A 19184-nucleotide genomic window follows, 5' to 3' on the forward strand; every position below is an offset into this window, starting at 1 on the left:
CACCAGCTTAGTCTTTGACACTAAATACAGGCATCAAAGTCCTTGGAAACCTCTCACATCTCTTAACTTTCTCCTCAATCACCATAGCTCATCTCTCTGAATTCTGGTAGCAACTTAGGTGTGCTCTTTCTTGCTTATTTTGACCTGCATGTTTGTTTTCACACCTCAGTAGAGTGTCCTATTGCATTTAATTTTAGCTAGCTGTTATTTTAAAAATTCAGATAAATTTAGTTTCCCAGACTTAAAAGCCATTGCTTTTTTTAAAGGGGTGGGATTTGCTATTTTTCCTGAGAGATATAAGTTAATAAAATGAATGTTGGTTTTTTGGTTTTTGTTTTTAATTTTCTAGCACAAATGCAGGCAGAAGCCCACAATCATTCATGTGACTGTCTACAAAGATTCTCTAATACTCACCTGCTTTGTGTCTGGGAAGAAAATTTTTTATTTCCAGAGTCTCAGCTTAGAGCAGGAGTCAGTCTCCTTCCACAACAGAAAGAAAAAGGTCCAGCTTTCCTGCCTTTGAATGTTTCTCAGGTAACTCTTTGTAACAGATGATCATAGGTTTTGATTGAAAAACAGAAGCCTTAAGCAATTACTTTAAATAGTCACTGTCTATATAGATACTGATGAGCACTTAAATATCTGTAAAATTATTTATTATTATTATTATTATTAATTATTATTTCTAACTCTCAAGACAGAAAATGTGAAGAAACAAAGAAACACTACAGAATGGTCAATGGAGAGAAGATATCATAACAGCAGGCCACATGTTGGGCTATTATAAATCAAGATATTTTAATAATATCTTTACTTAAACACCTTGATTACAAACTTGATTGTGATTAGGTTTCAGTCATGTAAAGAACACCCCCCTTCACCAGTGCAACATTCCCACCACCAATGTCCCAAATCTCCCTCCACCCCACCCCAACCGACCTGTACTCTAGCTGAGATCCTGTGATTTCAATTTAAGTTTCAGAGATTTTCATTTATTTGTCTTGGTGAAGTATCAGTTTAAACTATCTAGTACCGTCATAGATTTTTTTCCACATAAATTAGTCTTTATGAAGTTAAATTAAAAGAATTTGTAGAAAATACTGATTAAAGAAATCTGATGTGCTCTTCATCACCTCTACTTGAAAATCATTCTGTATAACATTATTTTTCAATATACTGGTGCATCTATAGCAGCATACAAAATAATTTCCTGAGCCAGAGGAAGTCTATAAAATAGGATGAATAGAACAATAAAATAGTACCTTACCATTAATTCTAATAAGACTTGTTTAATGGAGCAGGAATGGAATTCTGTGTGTGTGAGGCCTTGAATTTGATCTCAGGCACCAAAATACAAACAAATTCAGAATTTTTTTGTGAAATTTTGTTTCAACTATATATAAATGCATGTGTAAGTGCAAAATATAAAAGGGAATATAGGTATGTATATACCAGGATGTTATGCAAATATGGATTTCTCACCGATAAATACAAAATTTGGAAAGTCTTTTGTTGATCAATTTCTTTTGATGAGGGATTCTTCCTATTCTGGCAGCCTTCCTATTCAAGAATATTGAAGTGTTTCTTAACTTGATCTAAAAAGTAATTTAGTATCATGAAACTGTAAACTATATGTACATGTACCAGAAAGTTGGTGCCAGAGTGTATCCTATGTAAGAATAATCGGATTCTCTCTGATTTAGTAAAAATTGGTCCTCAAATTCCAACATTACATAAAGAAAAAAAACTAAGCTACAGTCAAAAGTGAACTCTGACTACTAATTCAATTAGATATACAGAATGAACTTATGTCTTTTCTTTCTGTTTTCTTAACCATAGATAATCTCTGTACTTTCTCAAAATGTAATGTAGTTGTGTGTGTGTGTGTGTGTGTGTGTGTGTGTGTATGTGTGTGTGATGAAAGCACTGGTTTACAATTGGAGAACAGTGTTTCTTAATCTTTTTCTGACTTTGAGCTACTTTGGAGCCTGTTTTCTTCCTGTATCCCCTCTGCTCTTGTGCTGTGGCTTCCAATCTACATAATTTTTACCCATGATTCTCTTGGCATATTCTGAAAAGCACACAGAGCTATAAAGCCCCACCCAATTGATAAACACTGACCTACATGATATTCATTGTAATAAAAGAAATTTGGTCAACTTTTATGTTTAAAACATAGATGCTGCTATAAATTATCATAAAGGGGGAAGTTAGGGAAGAACTTTTATTCTAAATTAAAAAGTATATATTTTTGTATTTATTATATTTAGATTTTAGTTTTTTGCAAAGTATTGCTTACATTCCATAAGAAATTGCTCATAGTTAGATGCATTTGCATGATTGTTATACATACTAAAATTATGAAACATTTGCCAACACATTTAAAAACATAAATCAAGAGGAGGAAGAATGTTCTGAATGATCACCTTGGTAATAAATATTGATGTAATAATTTATCTTAAGAACGATCACGGGGAGTCTAGCAGGAGGAGGTTTGGTAGGCCCACGCCATGCCGGAGGCCTGCTTGGCCAGGCCTAGGGGGGGTGCGGGATTTGGGTAACCCCAGCACCCCTCGGCCACCTTGCTCCAGATCTCCAGGGCTTCCCTGGGCCACACGCCTGGGCAAGCCGGTGAGTTGGGTCCCTTGGTGGAGCTTGAAGGTACCTTAGGCCTTCCCCCACTATCCATGCGGCTCCTTAGGGAGGGTCTGGGTGGGGCTCTGAACTTCTGTTCTCCCAGCTTCTTGAAGGATCTCTCCTTCCTGGGAGCCGGGAGTCTAGCAGGAGGAGGTTTGGTAGGCCCACGCCATGCCGGAGGCCTGCTTGGCCAGGCCTAGGGGGGGTGCGGGATTTGGGTAACCCCAGCACCACTCGGCCACCTTGCTCCAGATCTCCAGGGCTTTCCCGGGCCACACGCCTGGGCAAGCGGTGAGTTGGGTCCCTTGGTGGAGCTTGAAGGTACCCTAGGCCTTCCCCCACTATCCATGTGGCTCCTTAGGGAGGGTCTGGGTGGGGCTCTGAACTTCTGTTCTCCCAGCTTCTTGAAGGATCTCTCCTTCCTGGGAGCCGGGAGTCTAGCAGGAGGAGGTTTGGCTGGCACTGGTAATCTCTGTCCAGTCTACATTTTCAAAATCGCGTGGGGGCGATAGCCCCCGCGCACACAAGAAACATTAATAGTACTCTCACAAGAAACATTAATAGTACTCACTATCATTGAATTATGTTTTTATGTATGCAGAATGTCCATTTTGTACTCTGCCCTTTTGCATACCCCTTCATAAGTTCATACTTCTCTTTAACTTCTTTAACTCCTATCATCATTACTCCTTTTTTACCCTTTCTAACTTAAGTACTGTTGAGTCCTAATTCACAGACCAAAGTGGTGCCCTAGAGTTAACACCCACCCAACTATTTTAAAAGGCATAAAAAGGACACATATCTTTTCAACATTTTATGGGTGTTTTCTTTGACGGCTATAACTTTTGCTAAATACTTTCTTATACAGTGATGATCCCCTCCCCATGTTTTTTATCTTCTCTTTGTGAACTGCTCAATATGGAATTTGGTGTGAAAGAATCCCTCAGTTTAATACTTATGTTTGAACCAAGTCATGGGTCTTGTTGGAAATGTTCTTATGCCCCCATATATCTGATAGCACCACGTGGCTTTATATCTTGTTTGCGTAGGCACACTAACATGGGAAAATACTATACATACCAATAAGTTCTTATCTAATAGAAATGGGAACACACAAATCTTGTAGTGCAATGAGACCTTACACCCTGAACATTGACATAAAGACCTGGCACAGGCCTCAGAAGAATGGGCATTCTCCATTTACCCCTTGATCTACAGAAGACATTTACAAAACATCCAAGGTTGTATATAACATCACCCGGAGGCATTCCTGTACCAGGGACGATCCTACAGCTTCTCTGACATCGATCTACTCAAAAGAGACATCCCTTAACACTGAGAAGACAACAAGAACAATGACCTGCTTACTGGACAGGGCTTGCTGTATTGCCCCTTTATGGTGAGGTTTGTCTATAACATCACCTGGAAGCAATCCTCTACCACGGAAGACCCTACCGCTGCTCAGACATTGTCCTGCTCAAAAGAGACTTCCCTTAACACTGAGAAGACTTAACAACAACAACCTGCTTACAGGACAGGGCTTCCTGCATTCCCCTTTCATGGTGAGGTGAAATGAGAAGGCACTCCACATCATGACTTCAATGTAGGACATGCAGATTCCAGAATCTTTAATACAGAAACATGAGACCAACAACAGAGACTGCGTGATAAGTGTGTTGGCGCTACCGACAATGTCTTAGAGCGAACGATAACTTTCCTGAGGCCTAGAGCTGGTCTTATGCCAGGAAACTTCAGGGGTAGGATCTCTTTGTATTTAGGCCAAGGCTATTCCTTTCCATGTCCCTCATATTTTGGTGGGCCTATGCAAACAACAATTGCCACTCTAACACCGTTTTTACTGTGCTCCTTTGACTCTAATCCTTAAAACACACCCACTTAAAATTTGAGGTTAACTTAAGCTAATATGCATGTACATGGAAATGTAAAAAATACTATGCCTCTAATGTTTAAGGAGTTATGTAAGTTTGATGGCTTTAGATTGCCTAGTGTGCTGTTAAGAAATATTATAATGTGCTACAATCTGGGGACTTGAGGGAAAAAGTAAAAAAAAATAATAATAATAATAAAGTAAAATCAAATAAAAAAAAAAGAACGATCACATGGGAGCTGGAGATATAGCATACAGTACGGTATTTGCCTTGCATGCAGCAGATTCAGGTGAGACAGTAGTTCAAATCCCGGCATCCCATATGGTCTCTTAAGAAACAGGAGTAACCCCTGAGCGCTGCCGGTGTGAGCCAAAAACAAAAACAAACAAACAAAAAAAGAATGATCACATCCTATTGTTTACTATTGCTATTACTATTACTGCACTATCATCTATTTTACAAAGAAAATAATCAGAATAAAGATGATTGAACATTAAATAGAAGGAATATTTATTCTGTACTGATAAACTTTTGCGTTTGAACTCTAAAATATTCTAATTTTCAAAATTCAGTCTGCTAAATATAACTTGTATACTTTCTAATTTTTTAAAGGTAGCAACTTTAAAACTTAAAGCAAAAGATGTCATATCTGTTGGTTTTTCAAAAATCATGTTTGTTGATTTTCAATGATACACATGAGAAACTTTTGTATTATAATGTGGTGTTTCTTCAATTAAAAGAGGTGAGTTTTTGTTGTTGTTGTTGTTGTTGTTGTTTTTTGATGTCACACCAAAAGGGGCTCAGAGGAGCATATGAGGTTCTAGGGATTGAACCTGTATCAATTGTGCACAAGGAAAGCACCCTACTCATAATGCTATTGCTTCAGCTGTCAAAAACATTATGTCTTAAGAAGATATACATAACTTTGGTCATTGGTCAAGAAGAGATGAGGTAACTATGTACCTCAAAACCAAAACCAGTCAACACATTTTAAGCATGTGACTCAAATATAAATATGATCAAATATAAAAAATGCTAAGAGGTTTGGGGGGAGTAGCAGGAAAATGAGATGGTGAATGAGTGATAACTGGTGGTGGCTTTAAAGCTGGAACATTATATTACTGAAACTCTATTATTAAAAGCTTTTAAATCATACTACCTAAATAAAAACTGAAGAAAACCAATGTAGTTCTTAAAACAACACACAGAAAAAATAGACTATAATCACAATAGTTTTCTAAAATTGTCTGTTATTGCTTCATTCCAGATCTTATTATTACATTGTTGAAAGATTTCTAAAACTGTTTTTATTTCTTCTATATAATATTATTTTAAATTGTTATTCAAATAAGCTGAAGTTATATATTCAATAAAACTTCACCATAAGAAATATTTGTTCTGTCATTCAGTTTAAATAAACAAAGAAGTATCTAAAATGGGTCATATATTAAAAATAAAAAGCCAAGAAAGTATATTTCTCGAGTTTCTGTAATATAAAGTTTGATTATTCAAATTTATCTTGTGGGTTATTTTTTTGGCCTTATCTTTTAAGAGAGAAAGGAAGTGAGAAAGAATGCAATTCAACAAGCAACGTATTAAGCAAATACTCTTTAGTATTGGTGGACTGTTTTGAGATACTTGAGAAGTGTGTAAACATTTGTAAGAAACACAAAAACAATGACTATCCTGTTGGGCTCAGCTTGACCTTTGATCTGGAAACAACAAATCCCTTCTCTTCATAAAAAGGAATCTCTAGAAAGCAGTCCTCAGATCCTGCTGGTTTATGGAGTAAATTATACTTCTATACTTCGGACAACACTTTTCTCCTAATAAAGTCTGATCACAGGTGGCTTTTAGTGCTTTGCCATGTACCTCTCTTGAAATATACCAGGAGGTTTAGTGCACTAACCTCCCCACCTGGCAGATCATTAAAGGTGTCGAGAGATGGGGTCCAAGAGGAATTTCCAAACTGATGAATTTGTTTGCTTCTAAGAAATGTTCATTGACTCTGACTTCAAATTTTATGACAGATTGATATTTTTTTATTATTTGCAAGGATAAATAGTGGCACTACCACATATCCATCTGTAATAAGCTTAGATGTACATGATATATATTTTTGTACAGAATTGTATGAAAAATACTTTTGTGGCCTCCTATATATTTAGAAAGTTAATTCATTATCTTGAAATGTTATCTTTAACTATTTGACCCTGAACTGAATTCCAAGTATACAAAGTCTCACAAAAGGCCAATGACCAGCTAATGGGGAAATCAGGTAAACACAATTTTTCTTTTTCTTTGCAGTTATGGGGATTGAACTCAAGACTGTAGATGTGTGTGGCATGTACTCTGCCATTGAGCTATATTCCTAACCTTGCAGAGAAATTATTTACAGAAAAAAAAGCCTCAATGTACTGAAAAATAGATGGCATAGCCAATAAAGGAGTCAACAAGAAAAGTTGAGGAATTAAATTACTAACTTGGGATCATGGTTATAGGTGATAGAAAAGAGTCAGTATCACCATTAGACTTAAATATCATAATAATGAGTGCTTCCTGAGTCCATTGAGCTAAGAGACATGGAACCATACTAAAGGAGGATATTCCTATTAAAGAATCAGACTGCTAAATTTCCAAGTTGTGTTATGGAATACAACTCTTAACTTCTTCCCCTTTCCATTTTTCAGCCTACTGTCAAGTCCTTCCAATGGCTACGGTCAAACAGAAAATTATAAATCAGTGACCAGATGGATTGTACAAAGGGAAGAAGCTGGTCTTTAAGAGCAATAATAGAACTACATATAAAATGACTCTAGAGGAATAAGGCTGCCAAATTGCCTAAAATCTAAGTGGTGTTAATATTCTGGGAAGGCATTTGTAAAACCTTTGTAGTTTTGTTGATTTACCTAATTTAAAAAAGGGTATCTAAAAATATATGTGCTAAAGGGTATCTGAAATATATGTGCTACCTTTGAATTCCTGAGTAGCAAGAATTAGGGAAGCAAATCTTTACCCCCTGCTTTTCTCCAATTACTCAACTGCTCAGTATTTCAATGTTGCTGACCAGATTTGTCATGGAACAGGCCAACTGATAAGTGCTCAGAATCAGATTTGAAGCTTTTTATATCTAAAGACCATGTCACTGGTTCCAAGAATATAGATTGTATCATGTTCTTTACTAAACCTTTATTTCTCACATAATCACCAAGTGGGGGTGGGTAGAGAAGTAGTTGGAGGAGTAAAAATTTTCACAAAGATAATGCCTTGACAATTCTTTTCAGGATTAATCTCAGACTAGACTCTCTGCAGGAAAAAAAAGCTTATTCATCTACTGGAGCATTATTGTCTCCTGAATTTCTTTTATTCCTAAAGGGTCCTTGGTGGATACACTATTATCTTTGGACAGGACAAAAGTGGAATATATCTAAAGCATTTTTGTTTTGTTTGGATTATTACCAGAGAGATATATAAATCCCACCACTAACTGTCATTTACTAACCTCCAACTTTACAGAGTTCTGCAGAAGTGGTATTTTCAAGTAGTAAAGGAGTCTTTTTCTTTTTTTAAGCAACTTTAAAGATATATAACTTGTATGGCATAAATTTTATTCAAGTGTACAATTTAATGATTTTCGTAGATTTTTTTAGAGTTGAGGACATCAACATAATTTGAGTTTTTAAAGTCTAAAAAATGGGTTTAAGATACTCCAAATGCTTTAGAAGTCAACGTTCACACATTTTATTTATTTATTTATTTATTTTTTTTTTTTTTGGTTTTTGGGCCACACCCGCTTGACGCTCAGGGGTTACTCCTGGCTGTTGCATTAAATAATTAATGATGGGGCTGGATGGTGGATGATGCCATCCAGCCCACATGGCTCTGCAACATCCATGCAGCCGGCGAGTTCCAGGCCCAGGTGAAATCACTCACTCACACGCAGGCTTCAGGAAGAATCATCTTTATTCATGCCCTAGCCACCACAGGTGTGTGGCCTATGTCAACCTTTCAAGCATTCAGCAATATTTTGCTAGCCCTGCATCTTATCTCCTGTTAGCCATCTTCCCTTTGGGCTCCATGCGGCCCAAAGATCCAAAAGCCAGGAAACCAAGCCAGGCCAAAAGAGAAACGGCAAAAAGGGCCGAGTCCCCTGGCTCAGAGGTTTATCTATCCTTTTCCAGACCCCTCCCAGAAATGGGAGGTCTTGCAGGTAGTTACACCTATTATCCGGTTCCCAAAACTCCTCCCAGATATGGGTGGGTCTTGGGGTACACCACATTTCCCCCTTTTTTAAATATTTTCATGCGCCAACGTAATAAAGTGAAAATTAATATACCAGCCCTTTTCAAAAACATATTATTTGCAAAATATACTTTACACCTGTAACCTAAAATTCTATTAATGCTTTTTTACCAAGCACTATTTCGGAACTTTTATGTTTCTATATTTTTAAACTATATTGGGGGAACTTTACTGTTCCTATATTTTTCCTATACACAAGTACTTCAGCATACATGCATAACATACATTTTAAAAACAGGCTAAGTACATTAAAATACACAGTAAAACATTTTGCAATAACAAATATTAACTTTGAAAGACAACAAAACACATTTAAATTATAAAGAAAATGACTAAGACAAAGATGCAGGTGGTTAGAAATAAGATGTTTTAGTTGGGCTAAGCTGTTTTACCTTCCTTTATTTTTATTTTTTAACCACTAACTAGCTAAAACTTATCCCATTACCAACTATGAGTGAAATATATGACTATTTGCTTAGTTTTTACACCTAAAATCACAGTTTAAATGATTAATTTGTCCCACGCTGATCTCACCATGTTGATTTCACCATGTGGCTTTTGTAAATTTTTAGATTTTAGATGCTGGTTTGTCCCACGCTGATCTCACCACGTGGCTTCTGTAAACTTTTAAAGTTCAGATGTTGTTTTGTTCCACGCTGATTTTACCACGTGGCTTCCTTTTAGTTTTAGGCCCCGCAGACGGTTTTGTAGACCATGAGGTTGCCGGTTCCGCCGCCCGCTGCCGGTTCGCTGGAGGGTGGATTTCAGGTTTTTTGCTTTTTCGGGCAAAGCTGAGCCCAGCCAAGCCGATCCCAGCCGAGATTCCAGCCGAGCCGAGCCCAGCCTCTTGGAGCTTTTCGCAGCTTTTTTTTTTCCTTTGGGCGCACTTTGCAAGCAAGTTTTCGGCCACACCTTCACAGGGCGCTTTGGTTGTTTAAAGTTCCAAGTGATTTAAACTAAAAGTTTAGTCCGAAATTTCCAAAGTCGAAATTCAAATTCAAGCCAAAGGTCATTCTCAGAAAATCAGTCCATTTTCAATACAGTCTTTTTTCTCCTCCGTTTCCAATTTAAGCTTTTAATAAGTTTTTGTATAGGCCGAGGTTTTTGTTTCTTGTAACAAAGTTTCAGTTCTGGGCCTTGGCCAGAGGTGGTGCAAGCTTTCACCTCTCTTGTTTTAATGGCCTTTGAACCCCCAGATGGGGTGTCGGCCATTTTTAAGAATGGTTGCACGTGGCCCAGGGTTTTGGGCTCAGTGCACCCAACAAGAGCCAAAATTAAACTGAAAAGCAGAAATGTTACCATTGTTGCTGATTTCTTGGGTCCAGGATTCAGGTCCCTGTTCGGGCGCCAGATGTTGCATTAAATAATTAACGATGGGGCTGGATGGTAGATGATGCCATCCAGCCCACATGGCTCTGCAACATCCATGCAGCCGGCGAGTTCCAGGCCCAGGTGAAATCACTCACTCACATGCAGGCTTCAGGAAGAATCATCTTTATTCATGCCCTAGCCACCACAGGTGTGTGGCCTATGTCAACCTTTCAAGCATTCAGCAATATTTTGCTAGCCCTGCATCTTATCTCCTGTTAGCCATCTTCCCTTTGGGCTCCATGCGGCCCAAAGATCCAAAAGCCAGGAAACCAAGTCGGGCCAAAAGAGAAACGGCAAAAAGGGCCAAGTCCCCTGGCTCAGAGGTTTATCTATCCTTTTCCAGACCCCTCCCAGAAATGGGAGGTCTTGCAGGTAGTTACACCTATTATCCAGTTCCCAAAACTCCTCCCAGATATGGGTGGGTCTTGGGGTACACCACACCTGGCTATGTGCTCAGAAATTGCCCCTGGCTTGGGGGGACCATATGGGACGCCGGGGGATCGAACCGCGGTCCTTCCTTGGCTAGCGCTTGCAAGGCAGACACCTTACCTCCAGCGCCACCTACCCGGCCCCGACATTTTAAATGTGTGTCACCACACTCACCACCAAAGTGATAACATTCTTCCGTTACTTTCACCAACCTCAACTATGCTTGCTCCCACCTCATTTTGACCTCTGATAACTTCTTTTCTATTGTCAGAATCCAAAGTTTCTTTATTTTGTTTATTCGTTTTTTTCTTTAGATGTTACTTATTAGTGCAATCATCTCTCCTATTTCTCTAAAATAATTTTTTCCTCATTCTGACTTATTTTACTTAATATAATCCCTAAAAGTCCCATTTTTTGTGGCAAATGACAATATTTGTTCTTTACTTAGAGTTAAATATATTTATATATATTTTATTTCAACACCTTGATTACATACGTGTTTGTGCTTGGGTTTCAGTCATGTAAAGAACACCACACATCACCAATTCAACATTCCCATCACCAATGTCCCAAATCTCCCTCCTTCCCACCCAACCCCCGCCTGTACTCTAGACAGGCATTCCATTTCCCTCATACATTCTCATTATTAAGACAGTTCAAAACATAGTTATTTCTCTAACTAAACTCATCACTCTTTGTGGTGAGCTTCCTGAGGTGAGCTGGAACTTCCAGCTCTTTCACTTTTGTATCTGAAAATAATTATTGCAAGAATGTCTTTCATTTTTCTTAAAACCCATAGATGAGTGAGACCATTCTGCGTTTTTCTCACTTTCTCTGACTTATTTCACTCAGCATAATAGATTCCGTGTACACCCATGTATAGAAAAATTTCATGACTTCATCTCTCCTGACAGCTGCATAATATTCTATTGTGTATATGTACCACAGTTTCTTTAGCCATTCATCTGTTGAAGGGAATCATGGTTGTTTCCAGAGTCTTGCTATAGTAAATAGTGCTGCAATGAATATAGGTGTAAGGAAGGGTTTTTTGTATTGTATTTTTGTGTTCCTATGGTATATTCCTAGGAGTGGTATAGCTGGATTGTATGGGAGCTCAATTTCCAGTTTTTGGAGGAATCTCCATATCGCTTTCCATAAAGGTTGAACTAAACGGCATTCCCACCAGCACTGGATAAGAGTTCCTTTCTCTCCACATCCCCACCAACACTGTTTATTCTAATTCTTTGTGATGTGTGCCAATCTCTGTGGTGTGAGTGGTACCTCATAGTTGTTTTGATTTGCATCTCCCTGATGATTAGTGATGTAGAGCATTTTTTCATGTGTCTTTTGGCCATTTGTATTTCTTCTTTTTCAAAGTGTCTGTCCATTTCTTCTCCCCATTGTTTCATGGGAATTAGATGTTTTTTTTCTTGTAAATGTCTGTCAGTGCCTTGTATATTTTGGAGACTAGCCCCTTGTCTGATGGGTATTGGGTGAATAGTTTCTCCCACTCAGTGGGTGGCTCTTGTATCCTGGGTGCTATTTCCTTTGAGGTGCAGAAGCTTCTCAGCTTAATATATTCCCATCTGTTAATCTCTGCTTTCACTTGCTTGGAGAGTGCAGTTTCCTCCTTGAATATATCTGTAATTTCAATGTCCTGGAGTGTTTTGCCTACGTGTTGTTCTACATATCTAATGGTTTTGGATCTGATATCGAGGTATTTAATCCATTTGGATTTTACCTTCGTACATGATGTTAGCTGGGGGTCTAAGTTCAATTTTTTGCAGGTGGCTAGCCAGTTGTGCCAACACCACTTGTTGAAGAGGCTTTCTTCCATTTAGGATTTCTTGCTCCTTTATCAAACATTAGGTGATTGTATGTCTGGGGAACATTTTCTGAGTATTCAGCCTATTCCACTGATCTGAGGGCCTGTCCTTATTCCAATACTATGCTGTTTTGATAACTATTGATTTGTAGTAAAGTTTAAAGTTGGGGAAAGTAATTCTTCCCATATTCTTTTTCCCAATGTTTGCTTTAGCTATTCTAGGGTGTTTATTGTTCCAAACGAATTTCAAAAGTGCCTGATCCACTTCGTTGAAGAATATCATGGATATCTTCAGAGGGATCACATTAAATCTGTATAATACCTTGGGGAGTATTGCCAATCCATGAGCAGGGTATGTGTTTCCATTTCCACGTTTCCTCTCTTATTTCTTGGAGCAGAGTTTTATAGTTTTTTTTTTTTTTTGTATAGGTTCTTCACTTTTTTAGTCAAGTTGATTCCAAGATATTTGAGTTTGTGTTTCACTATTGTGAATGGGGTTGTTTTCTTAATATCCATTTCTTCCTTATTACTATTGGAGTATAGAAAGGCCATTGATTTGTGTGTGTTAATTTTGTAGCCTGCCACCTTGTTATATGTTATATATGTCTATTTTTTCTAGAAGCTTTTTGGTAGAGTCTTTAGGGTTTTCTAAGTAGAGTATCATGTCATCTGCAAACAGTAAGAGCTTGACTTCTTCCATTCCTATCTGGATTCCCTTGATATCTTTTTCTTGCCTAATCGCTATAGCAATTACTTCCAGTACTATATTGAATGGGAGTGGTGAGAGAGGACAGCCTTGTCTTGTGCCAGAATTTAGAGGGAAGGCTCTTAGTTTTTCTCCAGTGAGGATAATATTTGCCACTGGCTTATGGTAGATGGCCTTAACTATATTGAGAAAAGTTCCTTCCATTCCCATTTGCTGAGAGTTTTGATCAAGAATGGGTGTTGGACCTTATCAAATGCTTTCTCTGCATCTATTGATATGGTCATGTGATTTTTATTTTTCTTGTTGTTTATGTTGTGTATTATGTTGATAGAGTTACGGATGTTAAACCATCCTTGCGTTCCTGGGATGAAACCTACTTGATTGTAGTGGATAATCTTCTTAATGAGGCATTGAATCCTATTTGCCATGATTTTGTTGAGGATCTTTGCATCTGCATTCATCAGTGATATTGGTCTGTAATTTTCTTTTTTCGTAGCATCTCTTTCTGGTTTAGGTATCAAGGTGATGTTGGCTTCATAAAGGCTATTTGGAAGTGTTTCCATTTGTTCAATTTCATGAAGGAGTCTTGCCAGGATTGGTAGTAGTTCCTCTTGGAAAGTTTGAAAGAATTCATTAGTGAATCCATCTGGGCCTGGGTTTTTGTTTATGGGCAGACATTTGATTACCGTTTTAATTTTATCAATACTGATGGGGGTGTTTAGATATGCTACATCCTCTTCCTTCAACCATGGAAGAGTATAAGAATCCAAGAATTTATCCATTTCTTCCAGGTTATCATTTTAGAGTTTCTCAAAGTAGTTTCTGATTACCCTTTGAATCTCTGCCATATCAGTAGTGATCTCTCCTTTTTTATTCCTAATATGAGTTATCAAGTTTCTCTCTCTCTCTCTCTCTCTCTCTCTCTCTCTCTCTCTCTCTCTCTCTCTGTTAGTTTTGCCAGTGGTCTATCAATCTTGTTTATTTTTTCAAATAACCAACTTCTGCTTTTGTTGATCTTTCAGATTGTTTTTTGGTTTCCACTTCGTTGATTTCTGCTCTCAGCTTTGTTATTTTTTTCTGTCTCCCTATTTTTGGGTCCTTCTGTTGAGCACTTTCTAATTCTATGAGCTGTGTCATTAAGCTACTCAGGTAAGCCCCTTCTTCCTTCCTGATGTGTGCTTACAAAGCTATAAATTTTCCTCTCAGTACTGCTTTTGCTCTCTCCCATAACTTCTGATAGTTTGTGTCTTTATTGTCATTTGTTTCCAGGAACCTTTTGATTTCCTCCTTGATTTTATCTCGGACCCACTGGTTATTGAGTATGAGGCTGTTTAACTTCCAAGTGTTAAAGTTTTTCTTCTGTGTCCCTTTGGAATTCACAAATAATTTCAGAGCCTTGTGGTCAGCGAAGGTAACCTGCAAAATTTCTATCCTCTTGATATTATGGAGGTATGTTTTATGTGCCAGCATGTAGTCTATACTGGAGAATATCCCATGTACATTGGAGAAGAATGTGTATCCAGGTTTCTGGGGATGGAGTGTCCTATATATATCCACTAGGCCTCTTTCTTCCATTTTTCTCCTCAGGTCTAGTATATTCTTGTTGGGTTTTAGTCTGGTTGACCTATCCAGTGTTGACAAAGCCGTGTTGAGGTCCCTCACAATTATTTTTTGTTATTGATAATATTTTTTAGATTTGTCAAAATTGTATTAAATATTTTGCTGGCCCCTCTTTCAGTGCATATATGTTTAGGAGAGTGATTTCTTCCTGTTGTACATATCCCTTGATTAATATAAAATGTCCATGTTTGTCTCTTACAACCTTCCTGAGTATAAAGTTTGCATTATCTGATATTAGTATGGCCACTCCAGCTTTTTTATGGTTGGTGTTTGCTTGGATAATTTTCCTTCAGCCTTTTATTTTGAGTCTATGTTTTTTCTGACTATTCAGGTACGTTTCTTGTGGGCATCAGAAGGTTGGATTGAGTTTTTTGATCTATTTAGCCACTCTGTGTCTCTTAACTGGTGCATTTGGTCTTTTGATGTTGAGCAAAAGTATTGTCCTGGTATTTAATGCCATCTTTATATCGAAATTTGGTGTGTCTTGTCTTGTCTTAAATTATGTCTTTCAGTTTTTCTCTTAAGACTGGTTTTGAGTCTGTAAATTTTCTAAGCTGTTTTTTGTCTGTGAAACCATGTATTCTTCCATCAAACCAGAAAGTGAGTTTTGCGGAGTACAGTATTCTATGTGAAGCATTCATTTCATTCAGTCTTGTCACAATATCCCACCACTGCTTTCTGGCCTTGAGTGTTTCTGGTGACAGGTCTGCTGTAAATCTCAAGGATGCTCCCTTGAATGTAATTTCCCTTTTTTATCTTGTTGTTTTCAGAATTCTGTCTCCATCTGTGGGATTCATCATTGTGACTAGGATGTGTCTTGGGGTATATTTTCTGGGGTCTCTTTTGGTTGGTACTCTTCGAGCATGCAGGATTTGATCACATATATTCTTTAGCTCTGGAAGTTTCTCTTTATTGATGTTCTTGACCGTTGATTCTTCCTGAAAATTTTCTTCCTGGGTCTCTGGGACTCCAATGATTCTTAAGTTGTTTCTGTTTAGCTTATCATAGACTTCTATTTTCATCTGTTCCCATTTTTTGACTAATTTTTCCACTGTCTGTTCATTTGCTTTAATTTTTTTCCAATCTCTCCCACTGTATGGAATTGTTATTTATCTCATCTTCCACAGCACCAAGTCTATTCTCAGCTTCAGATACCATGTCCCAGAGCTTATCCATTTTGTCATTCACTTCGTTTACTGAGTTTTTCAGACCTGTTAGTTGACATGTTATTTCAGTTTGGAGTTTTGTAATTTCTTTCTTCATATTTTCTTGGTTCTTGTTAGTGTTCTGTTCAACTCGATCCATGGTTTCTTTGAGTTCTTTGAGCATCTTCCATGTTGCTTGTTTAAAGTCCTTATCTGAGATGTTGATTACTTAGTTGGTCATTATCTGGTCATCAGAATTGTCATCTTCATTCTTTATGCCTGATTCTGGCCTGCATTGTTTCCCCATTGTCACACTTGTATTGTGGGTTTTTCTACATGTTGTGGTGGTATTCATTGGCTAAATGATGTAGGCAGCCGCACTCCTCTGGCTCCGTCCTTTCTATATGGGTTGACTTGCCTCCAAGGGAGGGGAGTTCTCTGTGGATGAAGCCTTACACGGGATCAAATCTTAGGCCCGAGCACACAGAAGAGAAGACAGTCTGGAGAGAAATGCTGATCTTCAGTCTTCCAGCACAGTTCTTAGTATAATTTTTTCTTCTTGTTGTGATGGTGCTTTGCTATGCAGCCATGCTCTCTGGAGCCTCTTTTCGGCCCACTCACAAGAGGTTTATGCGGCAGGACTGTAGATAGACACACACAGGCAGCACTCACAATTTTTCACAGTCAGGCCCCACTGGGCATTCCCTCCCTAGAATGCACCTCTGGGAGAGCAAGTTTTCTGGAGCCTCTTTTCGGCCCACTCCCAAGAGGTTCACATGGCAGGACAGTAGATAGACACACACAGGCAGCACTCACAATTTTTTACAGTCGGGCCCCACTGGGCAGGCGTAGTTTCGTAGATTTTCTCAGCCTGAGGTCACAAACAGGGGACCTGGCTTCTGCAAAGTACTGCTTATAGCTGGTTTTCACGTTGTGGAGCAGTTCCTTGTCGTTCCTGCCCTAGAATGGGCCTCTGGGAGAGCAAGTTTTCTGGAGCCTCTCTTCGGCCCACTCCCAAGAGTGTCATGCGGCAGGACAGGAGATAGACACACACAGGCAGCACTCACAATTTTTCACAGTTGGATCCCACTGGGCAAGAGTAGTTTCCAGAGTTAAATATGTTTCATTGTGTATATAAACCACACATATTTAATACATCAATGATTTGTGAGGCAGTTTTCTATTGTAGTTAATGTAAATAGTGCTGCAATGTATATAGAGGGGCATATAAAATTTGAATTCATGTGATATTGTAATATTTCAACTATTTCAAAAACAAGAAATTCTTAATTTGTTTTGTTTTGTTTTGGGGCCACATCTGGTGGAGCTAGCAATTACTTCTTGTCATTGCTGAATGACCACTCCTGATGGGCTTAGGGACCATATCTAATGCCAGAGATCCACCAGGTCCCAATGTGTGTGTGAAAAGTGTTCTACTCACTAAACTATCTCTCTGGACCCAGAATTTTAATTTTTTTTTTGTTTTTTTGGGCCACACCTGTTTAATGCTCAGGGGTTACTCCTGGTTAAGCACTCAGAAATTGCCCCCTGGCTTGGGGGGACCATATGGGATGCTGGGGGATCGAACCACGGTCCTTCCTTGGCTAGTGCTTGCAAGGCAGACACCTTACCTCTAGAGCCACTTCGCCGGCCCCAGAATTTTTAATTTTCAAAGTTGTGAAGTAAGTATAAATAAAGGGCTCCTTATGAGAATAGTATAACATTTTTATAGTTAATTTAATATAGACTGTTATTTAATTTGTGAATTTTTATAATCAGAGTGATATTCAGAATATTGGTCATCACCAAAATAACAGAATTTCAAGGTAAACATATTTGCTGTAGAATATTATCAAATCACACCAACAGTTGGGATTTTAACTAAGAAGTTTTTATAAATTACATCAGAAATTGCCATTTGTTGAAGACTATTTTTTAGAATAAAAAATAGCAAGAACTTTAAATTCAATTTTTTACAAATAATTTCCCAAGGCATTGTCTTTCTCTCTCTCTCTCTCTCTCTCTCTCTCTCTCTCTCTCTCTCTCTCTCTCTCTCTCTCTCTCTCTCTCTCTCTCTCTCTCTCTCTTTGGTTTGGCCACACCCGGTGACACTCAGGGATTACTCTTAGCTATGCGCTCTGAAATCGCTCCTGGCTTGGGGGACCATATGGGTCACCAGGGGATTGAACCGCAGTCCATCCTATGCTAGTGCAAGCAAGGCAGACGCCTTACTGATTAAGCCATCGCTCCAGACCCAAGGCATTGTCTTATCATTATGAGAATTATATATTATTTCTTTTATAAATACCAAAGACTGATAATACTTGAAACATACTGAAATCAGTACTCAAGGCATAAAAGAAAAGCCCTGTTACTGAATGGAAACAACTGCTTTCAACCAGTCTATATATTATCAAAAATCAAAATTGGAAATGCCACTCCTCAAAAAAGAAGCCATCAATCCAAGCAACTTTTCAGTCAGGCAATCACATAGTAGGGGCCTAAATTGCAAAACAAAGCACAATGAATCTGAAACTAAATCTAACCTATAGTTTCTGTACTTGTAACAAAAATTTTCTTCTGTTTGTGTATTTTCTTTCTGGGACTGCTCTAACAAACTGCTGCAAACTCAGTGTTTTGAAACAACATAAATGTATTGTCTCACAGTTCTGGAGGCCAGAAATCTGATATCAAGATGTCAGTAGGGTCATGCACCCTGTTTATTCTAGATAATAGTCTACCTTGTCTTTTCCTAGCTCTGGGTAGCTGCCAATCTTTCCTATAATTGGCACAGTTCTATCATTCTTTCTCAGCATTTATCATAATAAAGCATTATACTCTAACTCTCTCTTCACAAGCATTTTCCTCTTATAGGAATATCAATCATAAGGGATTAAGCTTTCCCTGTTTAGATATGACCACATCTTTACTTCATTATATCTGCAAAAATCTTTTCCCCAAATATGGTCATATTCATGCAAAGAGGGAATACGACTCCTCCACATCTTTTGAGGAGATGCAATTCAAGCCATAACAATATGACTCTTCAGGAATCATTCATTTTCTACATAGAACTTTGTTGAAAAACTAAAAAAAAAAAAAACAACTTTCAAAGAGCAACAGAGTTCTTCTAAAGTCAGATGTCAAGGTTGAAATTAGGTTTGAAAATCTCATTTCTCATCATAGATCATGTGGATTCTCTTGCAATAAAGAAACTGGAGAAAGAGCGTGTGTGTGTAAAAGAGAGAAGTGAGCCAAAA

This window comes from Suncus etruscus, chromosome 5, assembly GCF_024139225.1.
Source record: "Suncus etruscus isolate mSunEtr1 chromosome 5, mSunEtr1.pri.cur, whole genome shotgun sequence".
NCBI classification, from domain to species: Eukaryota; Metazoa; Chordata; class Mammalia; order Eulipotyphla; family Soricidae; genus Suncus; species Suncus etruscus.